This window comes from Acipenser ruthenus, unplaced genomic scaffold (genome assembly GCF_902713425.1).
Source record: "Acipenser ruthenus unplaced genomic scaffold, fAciRut3.2 maternal haplotype, whole genome shotgun sequence".
Classification (NCBI taxonomy): Eukaryota; Metazoa; Chordata; class Actinopteri; order Acipenseriformes; family Acipenseridae; genus Acipenser; species Acipenser ruthenus.
In genome coordinates this window covers 19,571-32,687 of record NW_026708870.1, presented here as the reverse complement: position 1 = coordinate 32,687, position 13,117 = coordinate 19,571, and the positions used below count along the sequence as shown (strand labels likewise).

The window sequence follows — 13,117 nt, the reverse complement described above, 5'->3', positions numbered from 1 at the left end:
CTATCAAAGTACGTCAATCTGCATTGGCATTTGAGGCCTGTGTAAGGAGCATTACTTCAACTAAACAGGACTCAAAAAGCAGCCTTAGACCAGTGGACAGCAATAATCCACAGAAGAAATCTATTAAGAAAAGCATTTTTGCCTACAGGGCACCATATGATAAAGTTGTTGCAGGCACAAATCATTAAGCTATCTTGAGATAAGCATCCATTGATGTGGACACCATCTAGAGACACCTCTTCAGTTATGGCTGACGAATATTTTACTATAAATTATCAAGGTTTTACCACAATTATTTCCTACTGTATTACAATAAAACCATATTCATATGTAAGTGGAATCAAAGGTTACACTGTACATATGAATATTTATTCTACAGTAATATGAGAATTCTGGCTATAAATTGGATTAATGTGAAATATGGACCTAATATTTTAGACAATGTTCAACTTTGGTTCAATTCAATGTTATCATATATCAGTGCTTGTTTAACATTAAAAAATAAAACAGACAAATTGGATTAAAAAGAAAAAATACTTTTTTTATTTTAAATGTTACGAATATATTAAGTAGATTGTATTAGATTGTAATAATTAGTTGTGAGCGAATAATAAAGTATTATCTATCAATCTTTATTTAATATAGCGCATTTTGCAATAAATTGCTGCAAAGCATGTTACATGGACAAAGCAGTATATGGACAGCTATAAAAGAAGTAACAATAAGCAATAAAAAGCAGAGCATACAATAAAAGCAGTAAATACAATAACAGTCAAAACATAAGACAGTAAAGAAATAGAAATGAGAGAAAGAAAAACACAATCACTTCAGGATAAATAAGATAGATTATAAAAAAATGTGTCTTTAGTCTGGTTTTAAAAGCTGCAACAGTTGGTGCTTCCCATACAGAATTAGGCAGTTTTGGGGCCCTGTAACTGAAAATCAATCCTGAACTGTACAGGAAGCCAATGTGGGGCTGCTAACACAGGTGAAATGTGATTATACTAGGTTTGTTTTTAGAAAAATAGAAACCATATATTCAGTTGGAATTAGGATTCAAAATATATTCAAACATTTAGGAATTAAGTAATATATTTTATCAGACCTACAATTCAACATATGGGTAAATAATGGTTAATATCACATTATACACCTGTCAAGATGTGAGTGGTGGTACAGGAGAAAGTCAATCTCCACACAGTGATCTATTTACAAGGACTGTCCCGATTATTTTCTATTTACAAAGACTCATCCCCTCTACTAGTGCTGGCTCCGTAGCTTCAGCTCCCAGGTCGATACGCGTCTGCAACAAAAACAAAAATAACAATGCTCTGGCATCTTTGCTGTATCAGCATAAGGGGCTGTACTCACTTAGCTACGTCCCCTTTGTACTGCTAAACTCATCCCTGTGATCAGTGTGGCGCCACAGTATCAGCAATCCCACAGCTACACCCTTTCCCCAAGATGGCCAAATTCAGGTTCTGTCCTACCATCGGGTCAGCCGATCCCTGTGAAGGCGTACCACCAACCTTACTTAGCACCCTTCTAGGTAGGGTGTAGCTCAGATTCAGATTCATTCAGATTCATTCTCTCCTGTTTACAACATCATAAACAATTTAAACTGAATTAATCCTACAATCTCTGTTTGCACCATGGAAATTCATAAGTTGTTTAGTTACCCGTCCTTATTTGTGAAGAAAGTAAGAACCGTCTCGAATGAAGGATTATATGGCTTTCTCCACGTGGTTAATAACGTTTCCGTTTTGTAACTTGAGATCCGAGCTGGGCTCCGTAGACATGGGATTTAAGGAAAGGCAAGATGGTGCCTTCTCCATGTGTTACAATGTCCCACAATGCAATAAAATCACACACAAGATGGCGTCCGCCACATGTGTGTTACAATGTTGTTTAAGACAGGCAGGTCAGAACAGCAGCAGTTTCAGTACAGCAGTTTCAAATAAACTTTCATAGCTTACAGATTTGTCCATCATTGGAAGTAAAATATTTCTTCCCGAAGTCATTTTTCTAGTAGTGTTGTCTCCAGCAGTGGTGTTGTCACTATGGCCATGAAGTCAGATTGTTACAAGAGAGTAGTGATGAGTCCTGTCAGCGATTTTTCAGGCTGAAGTGTTGTTTCATAATGCTTTGCACAAGGTTATCTAAACTTTGGAACTGGGTGGGAAATTAACCAGTTACAGAAGAGTTTCATTAGCATATTTTCCCCATCGTTGGTTCAATGATTGGCCTTTTAAAACCAAGCAAGAGTACATCAGACCTTAAATATATATCACCGCCTCTATTTTTTCAGACAAAGGGTTGTACATTTTTTTTTAAAGTGCATTCAGTTAAAATATACCTCTGTGAAATAACTTATCCTAAGTTTTGAATTTGTACTTGATAATTACAGTTCTATTTTCCTGATGTGATTTCACACAATGCAGTACCAAATTAAGCGTGCCATATTTATGCATTTTAATGAATTGATTGAATTTTAAATTGTCTGAATGACAAATTACTTAAATGTCAGTGATTTAAGTAAGGCTTTTAATATACTACATTTTCAATGTTTGTAAATGTATGCGTTCACAATAATATTGATTTTATAAGAGTTACCGCAGAGCAAAGCTCATATTAATTTTACTAAACTGAACCATCTCCGTCGTCCACCAGAGGGCAGTATGACTCAATTCTGGACATTTTTGGTATAGCGCACATATCCGTAGACATTATGTTTACGAATTTGCAGATACGTTTTTTTTTTTTTTAATCTTCCTGCAATCAGTTTTAGAGTGCGAGGTGTAAACAAAATCTGTTTGAAGCCGAGAACCACAGCAGGGGTTCTGGCTTACCAAATGGTCCTTTTGTTCAGGATGAAGATTTTCCAGACTTCCTGTCAGAGTTGTCTTAGGAATATAGATTTAAAGGGTATATTGTTATTTCAGCAAATATAAATTGTACTTGTTACCTTACAGTACTGGTGAACTTTAAATTAACTACACAATGTGTTTAACTTAGCATACTGAGAAGCAATTGTGAAATGTGCATGACTGACATATTAACAAAAATTCCATATGTTTTGTTTATCTTAACCTTCAAAAGAACACATTTTTTTGTAACTATTATCTTCCACAAGGTGTTCTGTTGAAGGTTAAGTGATGTGAAATAATGTGTTACTGTAATGATATTTGCCTGTATTATTCTTGTCATGTAATAGGCACTTTATTACAAAATCTACAAGGAACAATACACTCCCTATTCAATGGAAGGACATCTTGAGACCTGTGTTCCAAGAAACAATATAGCACTGTATACTCCAGTACCTAGAAGCCATGTGAACATTGCAATATAATTATACTCACAGACATTGTACATTGAACTTGAAGAACAATAACACCTTTGAGGATTTAATGAAACTGAAGGAAAGCTTCCAGTGGTTATTTAAAAAGACATAATACCCTTGGCCTAGAGCAGCAACAGAAAACAGGTGGACAGAAAACACTGTTTTACAGCAGTGCATGCAACACAAGGCACAATAATCTTAGAAGAAAGTAGTTATTTCCCAGACAACACAAAAACGCATTTGGAAGAAAGAAAAAAGGCTTACTTTTTGTTAATGTTATGTCAAGCCTTGTTTACATGGGTTATACATGTAAGTAAAGAGATGAAAAGGGAAGTCAGAAGGAATCAGTGAATTACAGCAATTTCTAAGTAGACACTCCACAGTAAGAATACCTTTCAATTACTACCCTTATGAAAGTTTACCATGGTGAATTTATCATAGTGTTTTTGCACTTTATCCATGGTTTCCTACTGTTTAAACATGCTTTCACTGTGCTTTACTATACTGGACCATGGTTAACCATGGTGTACTATAGTAAACACTTCTTAGAAACATCTATTATGTTATATCATGGTATTCCCGTGGTCCTGTATAGTAAAGCACCATGAAAGCATGTTAAAACAGTAGGAAACCATGGGTAAAGTGAAGTAAAAGTGTGAAAACACTATGATAAATTCACCATGGTAAACTTTCATAAGGGTAGAGTCAATCATAAAAATGGATTGAGCAATAACAAAACATGTTCAGTGAGATGTGTACTATACAGTAGCTTGTTTACAAATATTTACTCAAATGATTGGTACGAATGTTGTTTAAATTACAAAGAAAAAGTTTCAAGGCTTTCATTTTAGTTTTTTGTTTTGAATCAATATTTAACTAGATCTACCTTAACTATGACACCTTATTAGATTTTAGTTTACTGGTCTACTGTTTTAAGTGGAGTTAACTTTTCTATACTATAGGAGCGACCTGCAGTTTTTAGTGCAGTTACCTTTTCTAGACTTGTACACATGACTATAGTGTTGAACAAGCTAAATAGCACTGTCTGCTTTGGAACCTCCTTTTTCTGATAAGCACTCAAATGAGAGTTGTAGTTTTTGTATATTGATAAACAAAATATTATTGTCACTCAAACTACTGTTCTACCTGTACCACTGCTTGATGGGTGGTTGCTCCTTGAAGTATTGTACTTCAGACACAAACTGCAAGTAATTCGTTTGGGAAATCTAAAATAATTGTCAGTTGCTCTATTGCATGTAGGTCATTTTATTTTAGGAAAATATACAGTACAAAGTTTCGTGCCCTTTGCTTAGGAATTATCGTGTAAGGGTGGTAGTTTGGTTGTACAAAAAAAGAAAAATGTCAGCCCCATTAAGCTAGTGCTGTACACATTTATAACAGACATAGCAGTGATTTATCACCTTCATAAAGGTTCTGTACACAATTTACAGAAATGTATTTGTGTTAGTGTGTCAAAGGGTTAAGCTGCTTACATAGAGAATGCTATTTTTACGAATAATCTAATTTGCAGATGCATATATTTTAATGAAAGTACTGTATCATCCGTTAGTGTCCTGGATTGTTTTCAATATGCAAGAATATTATTATGAATATTATTCATTACGAACATTGCTTTTCGCTTCTTGGCAATTTCAACTTTTTATTTGTATATTTTATCTAAACACAGTTAAAGCTAGGCATACATTGACATATTTGCTCTCATTACTGGCATGCAGCCTTATCCTTTATATTATTTTATAGTCTGTGATTCCCTGATGCAGTATCGGCAAGTAGGCCTCCATGAACTTTAACTGACGAGTAAAAAACAAAAAAAATATGTGAATGATTTTTGTGTTGAAGCGGTAGGCCTACAGCTGTGGACATAAGAAAGAAATGGATAATCTTTCTAGTAGACAATATTAAAGGAAACAAAACGGAGAATGAATAAAAAAAACAGTTGAAGGAGATGGTCCTAAATGTAATATTAAAAACTTAGCCGTTAATGTTACTGAGGGCAGATTGGACATGAGCCAAATGAAAAGGAAGCGGAATGACCATTGGTACATTACCTTTCTGTTTATATCTAAGATGGCAATTATGACATCATATTCATATACACTAAGGTTGCATTGTGATTATTACTGCTGCCATTGTTGTTGCTGTTGTTATTCTTATTATTAATTGATTTTATTTATGAAGTAGAATGCCTCAATGTGAAGTTAACAAGGTTAACAAACAGTAAAATTAATTATTAGACTATAAAAAGTCAAAATCATTAACAATCATCATGTTGCGTTACTTGAATCATCTCAAACATTATATTACTGATATTTAGCCTATCTAAGCATGCATCCCAGTTTTATTTAATAATATTTCAGAGAATGTATAGGTAAATGAGGCTAATTACTGTAAATGCTTTCATTTACTAAATCTCTTTTAAAAAACATATTTTTACCATGGCTTTTTAAACTGTTTTTGTTTTGTGTGCAATTTTATTTGTTATCTTTTTATTCTTGTTTTATTCTTGTAGTGCTGTTTTATTGCTTGTTTTTATTCATTGAACCCACAACCCTCCTGTCAAGAGTCCAGAACCCCAACCACTAGATAAGCTAAATGTCAGTAACCGCTGTACACCGCCACCTGATCTGATTGAGGGCAGTCGATTGAATGGGACGTACTGTAGGTACCTACTAGCCTCCCAACAGGCAGAGTAGGTCCGAATCAAGCGCTTTAATGGACATCGGATGGAGTAGCCGCTAGAGGGCGCTAGTAATAGTAAAGATTACTTAAAATAGTAACACAGTTAGGTTTAGGGGTTGAGATTAGGTTTAGGGGTAGACATTAGGTTAGTTGTAGACATGAGGTTTAGGGGTAGGGGGTAGATTTAGGGATTAGTAGGCTAATAGGTATCTACTGGCCCATTCCTATGGGATGATTTTTGCTTGATAACGTGCCATTCAATTGACTGATCTCAATCAGATCGGTTGACAGCGCTATGTTAAACACTGTGCTAATGCACGTACTTTGTAGTAATATGATGGGCATGTGTCAGTGTTTCAGCAATCTCTCCCTCTATTTCATTCACCTTTGCTCTTGGGTGATTTCTTTTGTACAAAAAGAGGATACATGATCTGACAATGTGATTTATGCTCAAGGTACTGTACACAATTTAGCCAGTTGAAGGCTTGCATTATTGTGAAACATTACTTTAACTTTTAGGGAAGCAGAAATGCAGTTATGAAAATAACATGAAATATTTGCCGTGATTCCCAGTCATTCTTTAATTACATCACACCTTTCCATATGCATGCCATACCATAAGGCCTAGACCAGGGGTTCGGCAACCCTGGTCCTAGAGAGCCTCAATCCTGCAGGTATCTCTTAATCATCAATTGCTAAATACCTGCTGCTGGAACAACATAGGAATTCTGACCAATTAAGACCAATCATTGAATCGATTAATTTATTAAGGGGTTTGGGGGGGTAAAACAAAAACCAGGAGGGTCTGCGACTCTCCAGGACCAGTGTTGCCGACCCCTTGCCTAGACCAAATCTGTAGTCTGATAAAAATTACCTGTACCCAGTGGCGGTTTTTTTTTTTTATCAGATGGTTCTTTCTTCTAGTCATAAAAAAACACTATCAAGTACTGGGTTGTAATTTCTGATTAGTGGGTGGGTCAAAGTTTCTATTTGGTCTAGGCCAAAGTTTTGTGTTTTGTCTATAACTAAGTTAATTTCTATAGTCAAAGAAAAAAATGTTACTTCACTGCATACTTACTAGTCAATACCATAATAAGTGGTAGCTCAAGTAGTGGCTTCTTCCCCCTTTTCCCTTTGAGGCTATAATTAGACCAAAGGTCATTGGTGCCGACCTTCCTCATCATTCGGCGAACACTGTCCCCAACATTTTGCCACCCACAGAAGTCAGATAGGATATCTGGTGAAGTGCATAGAAGCCATTAAAAAAACACCAGTAAATTAAATGACTTAATCTAATATAGTTAATGTATAATTACGGTGTTTGCTGTATTGGTTGAAATAACAGATTCATTTTGAAGATATTAAGACCATATTATAAAATATAACATTTAAAAAAATACCATTTGTTTTTTAAACTTGTCATCAGATTTAATTTTCTGGCAAAGGTCTTCAAATTCCTGTGTCAATGTGAGTGGGGTAGGGAGAACATCCACAAATTCCTCGTCCTCTGCATTCCTGTTAACTAGCGTGTGCAGAAGGTGCAACAACTGTCTGATTTTCGATGACTGTGTCCAGTTTAAGGAGGAATCGGCTCTGGACATCTGTTACACAGGAATCTTATTAATTACTCCTTATACTGTTAATCATGATTTCTGCATTTAAAGATATATGCAGAATATATATATATATATATATATATATATATATATATATATATATATATATATATATATATATATATATATATATATGTATGTATCTGCATTTAAATGCATACATAACCTTTTAAAAAAACTGCTTCCTGATATTAACTCATAGAATTATAATGTATATCAGATTTTTTTTTTTTTTTTTTAAAGGAACACAGATATAAAAGACAAATAACAAACTTACTGGAGTCAGGTATCTGTGGCGTATGAGCTGGCTCTGTTGAAGTTCGAGCTGTGTTTAAAGAAAGTAACAAAATAAGTCCACAGCAAATCCATATTCATAAGGACAACTTAAGAATCTTTTTCTTTTATTATTCTGCTTGAAGTCCTACAACAGCAGTATACTGAATCAATGATTTTGTAGACAGAAAAATGTGTATGTGGTTTTCACCTACTACTAAGTAGTTGCCTGGTCTTAAACTTCCTCTTGCTGTTTTTTCTTAATGGTGAAGGGGCATTAATTAACCTTTTCTGGACAATGAGACTGGTTGATTCCATGAATATTTTTAGAAACTTTTTTTTGTATAAAATGCAAAAGAAAAAAATGGAATACATGACAAAAAAGAAAACAAAATACCCTGTAATTTGTTTTGGGTTGGGGGCGTTGCCACTTGCACCCGCGCAGGGGGAGGAACCCCATACCCCCCTGCACCCGCGCTGGGGGAGGACCCCCATACCCCCCTGCACCCGCGCTGGGGGAGGACCCCCATACCCCCCTGCACCCGCGCTGGGGGAGGACCCCCATGCCCCCCTGCACCTGCGCTGGGGGAGGACCCCCATACTCCCCTGCACCCGTGCTGGGGGAGGAACCCCATACCCCCCCTGCACCCGCGCTGGGGGAGGACCCCCATACCCCCCTGCACCCGCGCTGGGGGAGGACCCCCATACCCCCCTGCACCCGCACTGGGGGAGGACCCCCATACCCCCCTGCACCCGCGCTGGGGGAGGACCCCCATACCCCCCTGCACCCGCGCTGGGGGAGGACCCCCATACCCCCCTGCACCCTCGCTGGGGGAGGACCCCCATACCCACCTGCACCCTCGCTGGGGGAGGACCCCCATAACCCCCTGCACCCGCGCTGGGGGAGGACCCCCATACCCCCCTGCACCCTCGCTGGGGGAGGACCCCCATAACCCCCTGCACCCGCGCTGGGGGAGGACCCCCATACCCCCCTGCACCCTCGCTGGGGGAGGACCCCCATACCCCCCTGAATCCTCGCTGGGGGAGGACCCCCATACCCCCCAGCCTTCTACTTGGGATTTCTAGCCTTCTTTAAATGAAAATGAAAAGACTGTTTAATTTGGCTTTATTTAGAACACGTACTATGTTATGTATTCTGATTGGTCCAAATCAAAACATGTACTATGTATGCAATTTTGACCCTAATGGCCTTCCATAAGTAAGTGGCAACAACCTTCGCACTCAGTTTACTAACTTTTGCAAGTTATTATCATAAATATCAACCTTAAATTGAGACTCCACATCTCATTTTGAGAGCATTCTTGTAAAGCATTAACATACGCATATCTGTGTCTGTCTTGCAGCTGATTCTCTTGATTTCCTTCTGCAAAAATTCACATCACATTCGTCCAGAGCTCGCTCGGGTGCCAGCGAGTCTGCCACTCCCACTGCAAAAAAAAAAAAAGGTTTATTTGTTATTTTTATACTGATAACATTTTACAAGATTGACAGTTTAATGTAAGAACGTCAAGGCTCGTACCATAGCACATCATGTCTCGCAATGGACACATCTAAATTAGAAAACGATTGAGTACGAACAGCCAATCAGCTTCCAGATCTGGCGGGCTTCTATATTGCATAGATGCCCGCTGGAACGTTGAAGTGCTTAACTGTGAATTCACAGTTAAATCAATCCGAGCATAAATACAAGCTTTTTCCCTTAACATTCTAATCTACAACTAATCTAATAACTTAAAAAGCTACTTAAACATACTTTCTGACGCTGGTCTAGAGACAAGCAAAATCATGTCTGACAGGACATCGTAATTAAGGCTCAATTTGCAGCTACTGGACAGCAAATCAACAGGAAAGACACGATTGGTCCACAATTCTATCATCAGCTGGATCCAAACAACACTCTCCCTCAAAACCAGCCAGTCAAACAGCCAACCCTGCTTCAGTTCTTTCCGCATCAGCCAATCCACTCCATGCCAGCTTGAATGACGCCCCGCCTCCAACAAGTCTCGACACAATACTACACAGACTATTCAACAATTGTACATGTCCAGATCAATTATAATAAGAAAGCGTAAGACCCCAATAAATATGTTAGCCAAATAATAATTAATAATAATAATAATAATAATAATAATAACGTTTTCTCTACATGCATGTCATTTTTCTATTCTTATTATGTTAGGAACTATTCCCCAGCGGAAGGTTACCCGGCGAAATTTCACAAGTTCAAGGTAAATATAGGTTTTAAAAAGTTAAGAGAAAATAAAGAAATAAATCATTTTCTAATAGCGATAGAGCCCTCTCGATGCAGGCTGTACCGTGTGGTAGATAACCTTGACTTTCGTTAGCGCCCTCGCCTACGGCTCGGGACGCATAACTCCAGTCGCAGTCATCTACCACACGGTAGAGCCCGCATCGACGGTCTCTATCACTTAAATAGAAACGATTCTGTACCGTTAGCCAATCAGCTTCCAGCTTTAGCGGGCACTAAGACAGTAGATGCCCGCTGGAATGTCTCAGCAACAACTGTGAATCAAATTTAAAATCAATCCGCGCAAGTGCTGGATTTTTGATTTTTTGTATCTTTTCAGCGTACATCACATCTATTGGACAGTAAATACTAAACAAAAACACAATTGGTTCAAATTAATTAATTATTCACTAAAACCAGGCAATCAATTCTTTGCATTGATGAAAGCAACCAATCCTGTAAATTACCTGCAACTGCCAAGAGCCCAATCACAGACTGTCAGCTCGACTGGAGTCACAGACACGGCATCTTTAAAGACAACAGCAACAAAGACAGCAACAAGACAGTTCAGTAATATTTCTCCATTCATATATATATATATATATATATATATATATATATATATATATATTATTTATTTTATTATTATTTATTTCTTAGCAGACGCCCTTATCCAGGGCGACTTACAATTGTTACAAGATATCACATTATACATTATTTCACATTATACAGATATCACATTATTTTTACATACAATTACCCATTTATACAGTTGTTTTTTTTTTTACTGGAGCAATCTAGGTAAAGTACCTTGCTCAAGGGTACAACAGCAGTGTCCCCCACTGGGGATTGAACCCACAACCCTCCGGTCAAGAGTCCAGAGCCCTAACCACTACTCCACACTGCTGCCCCAATATATATATATGAAAGAAAGGCTTTGGCTGATGGTAGAAACATGGTGAGTTAGGAGACATTTTAGAGTGGTATTTAAATCAAAGATTGTATTGGTAGTTCAGACTCAAATGAGAGATTTTCGTAGTTCAAACTCCATCGTCCACGAACTGTTCCGGAATTGCTCTGTTCATTCAGGCATTGTACACATTATAAATATTTTAAAATCCTAACAAGTTTAAAATTCATCATTTTTCTATTTATATGTATGCCATTCTTTTTTTTTTTTTTAATGAAAACGGTAAAAATCGTTTTCTGATAGCGATAGTGCTCTCTCGATGAGGGCTCTACCGTGTGATAATTGACCTTGACTTCGTTGCCTTAGGCTTGGGATGCATAACTCCCGTCGCGGTCATCAGCGGGCATATTAAAATATATCGGCTGTACTATTTAATGGCAAACCATTTTTAAAAATGAATATAATACACGCCTTACTTGCTTAAACAATGAAAACAAGTCTAAAAAACGGCTAACAAATCGCAGATACACAAACTTGATTAACTGCTTTGTTACATAAAATAAGTTTGAAAACTATCTTATCTGGAGCCCAAAGCCTGATTTCAAATCCCGTCTGTTCAGAGCGCAAGTCCAGTGACTTTTCTTTCTGCGACGTCACCAAAAACTGTTCATTACAAACAAATGATGACGTCTCGATTGGTCCATGTCTGTCACATGAATATGTCGTCACACTAGTGGGAAAGCTTGCAAGCATTTTTAACATTGCGATCAGAGAGAGCGAGAGATCTGCTTTACGCAATATTTCAATTAAATATATAATGTGGTATTTTGCTGTACTAATAAAACAAACTATGGGTTATTACTTTATATGAACGATCGTGTTATGCACCAATGTAAAAATTGGCTTTCTGTGGTGGTGTACTTTTTTCTTTCACAAAGCATATATCTATAATCGTTTGTGTGATATATATTTTAATATCAAATATATATATATATATATATATATATATATATATATATATATATATATATATATATATATATATATATATTCCACATTATTACAGTTGTGTTACAGGACAGGATTAGTTTATCTTTAATGTAATCACAGTTTTACATATAGACTGCCCCTGTTGTCATTTAAGTCCCAATTTTCCTGGCTGCTCTGGTTTTTAGATAACATCCCAAATTCTGGGCCACTTTGCATTTGCGAAATTTGCCCAGTTTTTTTTTATTTTTTTAATCTCTATATTTTATACCAAATAACACGATATTCTGCTCAGCTGACAGCCGAGTTACTAATTCGTGCATCTACAGTTTACAATAAACTGGATCGTAAATTCATTTAAGAGTAACCCTTAGTACATGAATCAAAGTTAATGTATTTTTTACTCGCCCCAAAAAACATTTTTTTGTTTTTTATTAAGAAACAGAAATGAAAATGTTTAAAAAAAAAAAAAAGTGTTTCTTGTTACAATGAAGAAACTACATTGCACTAAAATAGATACAAGACAATTAATTAAAGCAGTCATTTTCATTTATAAAAGCTAATATTAAAACACATTTTTGAGAAGGAACATGGTATTCCAAAAAAAGGACATCTCATTTGCTTATGTAATGTCCATCAATATATTGTAGCATTTCGGGTTCTTTTTGGGACAGAAATGAGACTACAAGCATGAGTACATAAAGGTTGGTGGTGGGTAGAAACCTGTCTAGTAGTTGGCATTTTCCAGAGCGCTGATATGTTCGGAATTTCTCCAACAGCCTCTCCTCGCAGGTCTCTCCTCGCTGGACTCCCACAGCGAGACTCCTGGCTCATTGGTAGAGAAACAAGCACTTCGTGCACAAATAGGCTAGATGTCTATTATACTAACTAGATAGATAAAAGCTGTGTGTAAAACCAATCCAATTGCAAATCAACCTCTATTCAATTCAACCACACTCACCTGGTACTAATCACAAACAGTAAATCACCTAATTAAAACAACACCACCTTTATAATGTTAC

General features: G+C 36.9%; 1 long non-coding RNA gene across 1 annotated transcript; it reads right to left on the bottom strand.

Annotated features, from left to right (window-relative positions):
* Positions 1 to 873: 873 nt before the first annotated feature.
* On the bottom strand, positions 874 to 12,931 carry LOC131736615 (uncharacterized). The gene is made up of 7 exons (XR_009328280.1): positions 12,819 to 12,931; positions 10,666 to 10,726; positions 9,271 to 9,377; positions 7,934 to 7,981; positions 7,441 to 7,641; positions 7,119 to 7,277; positions 874 to 1,303 (listed from the first exon to the last, which is right to left on the bottom strand). It is a non-coding gene; the product is annotated as an uncharacterized LOC131736615 (long non-coding RNA).
* Between the last annotated feature and the right edge of the window lie 186 nt (positions 12,932 to 13,117).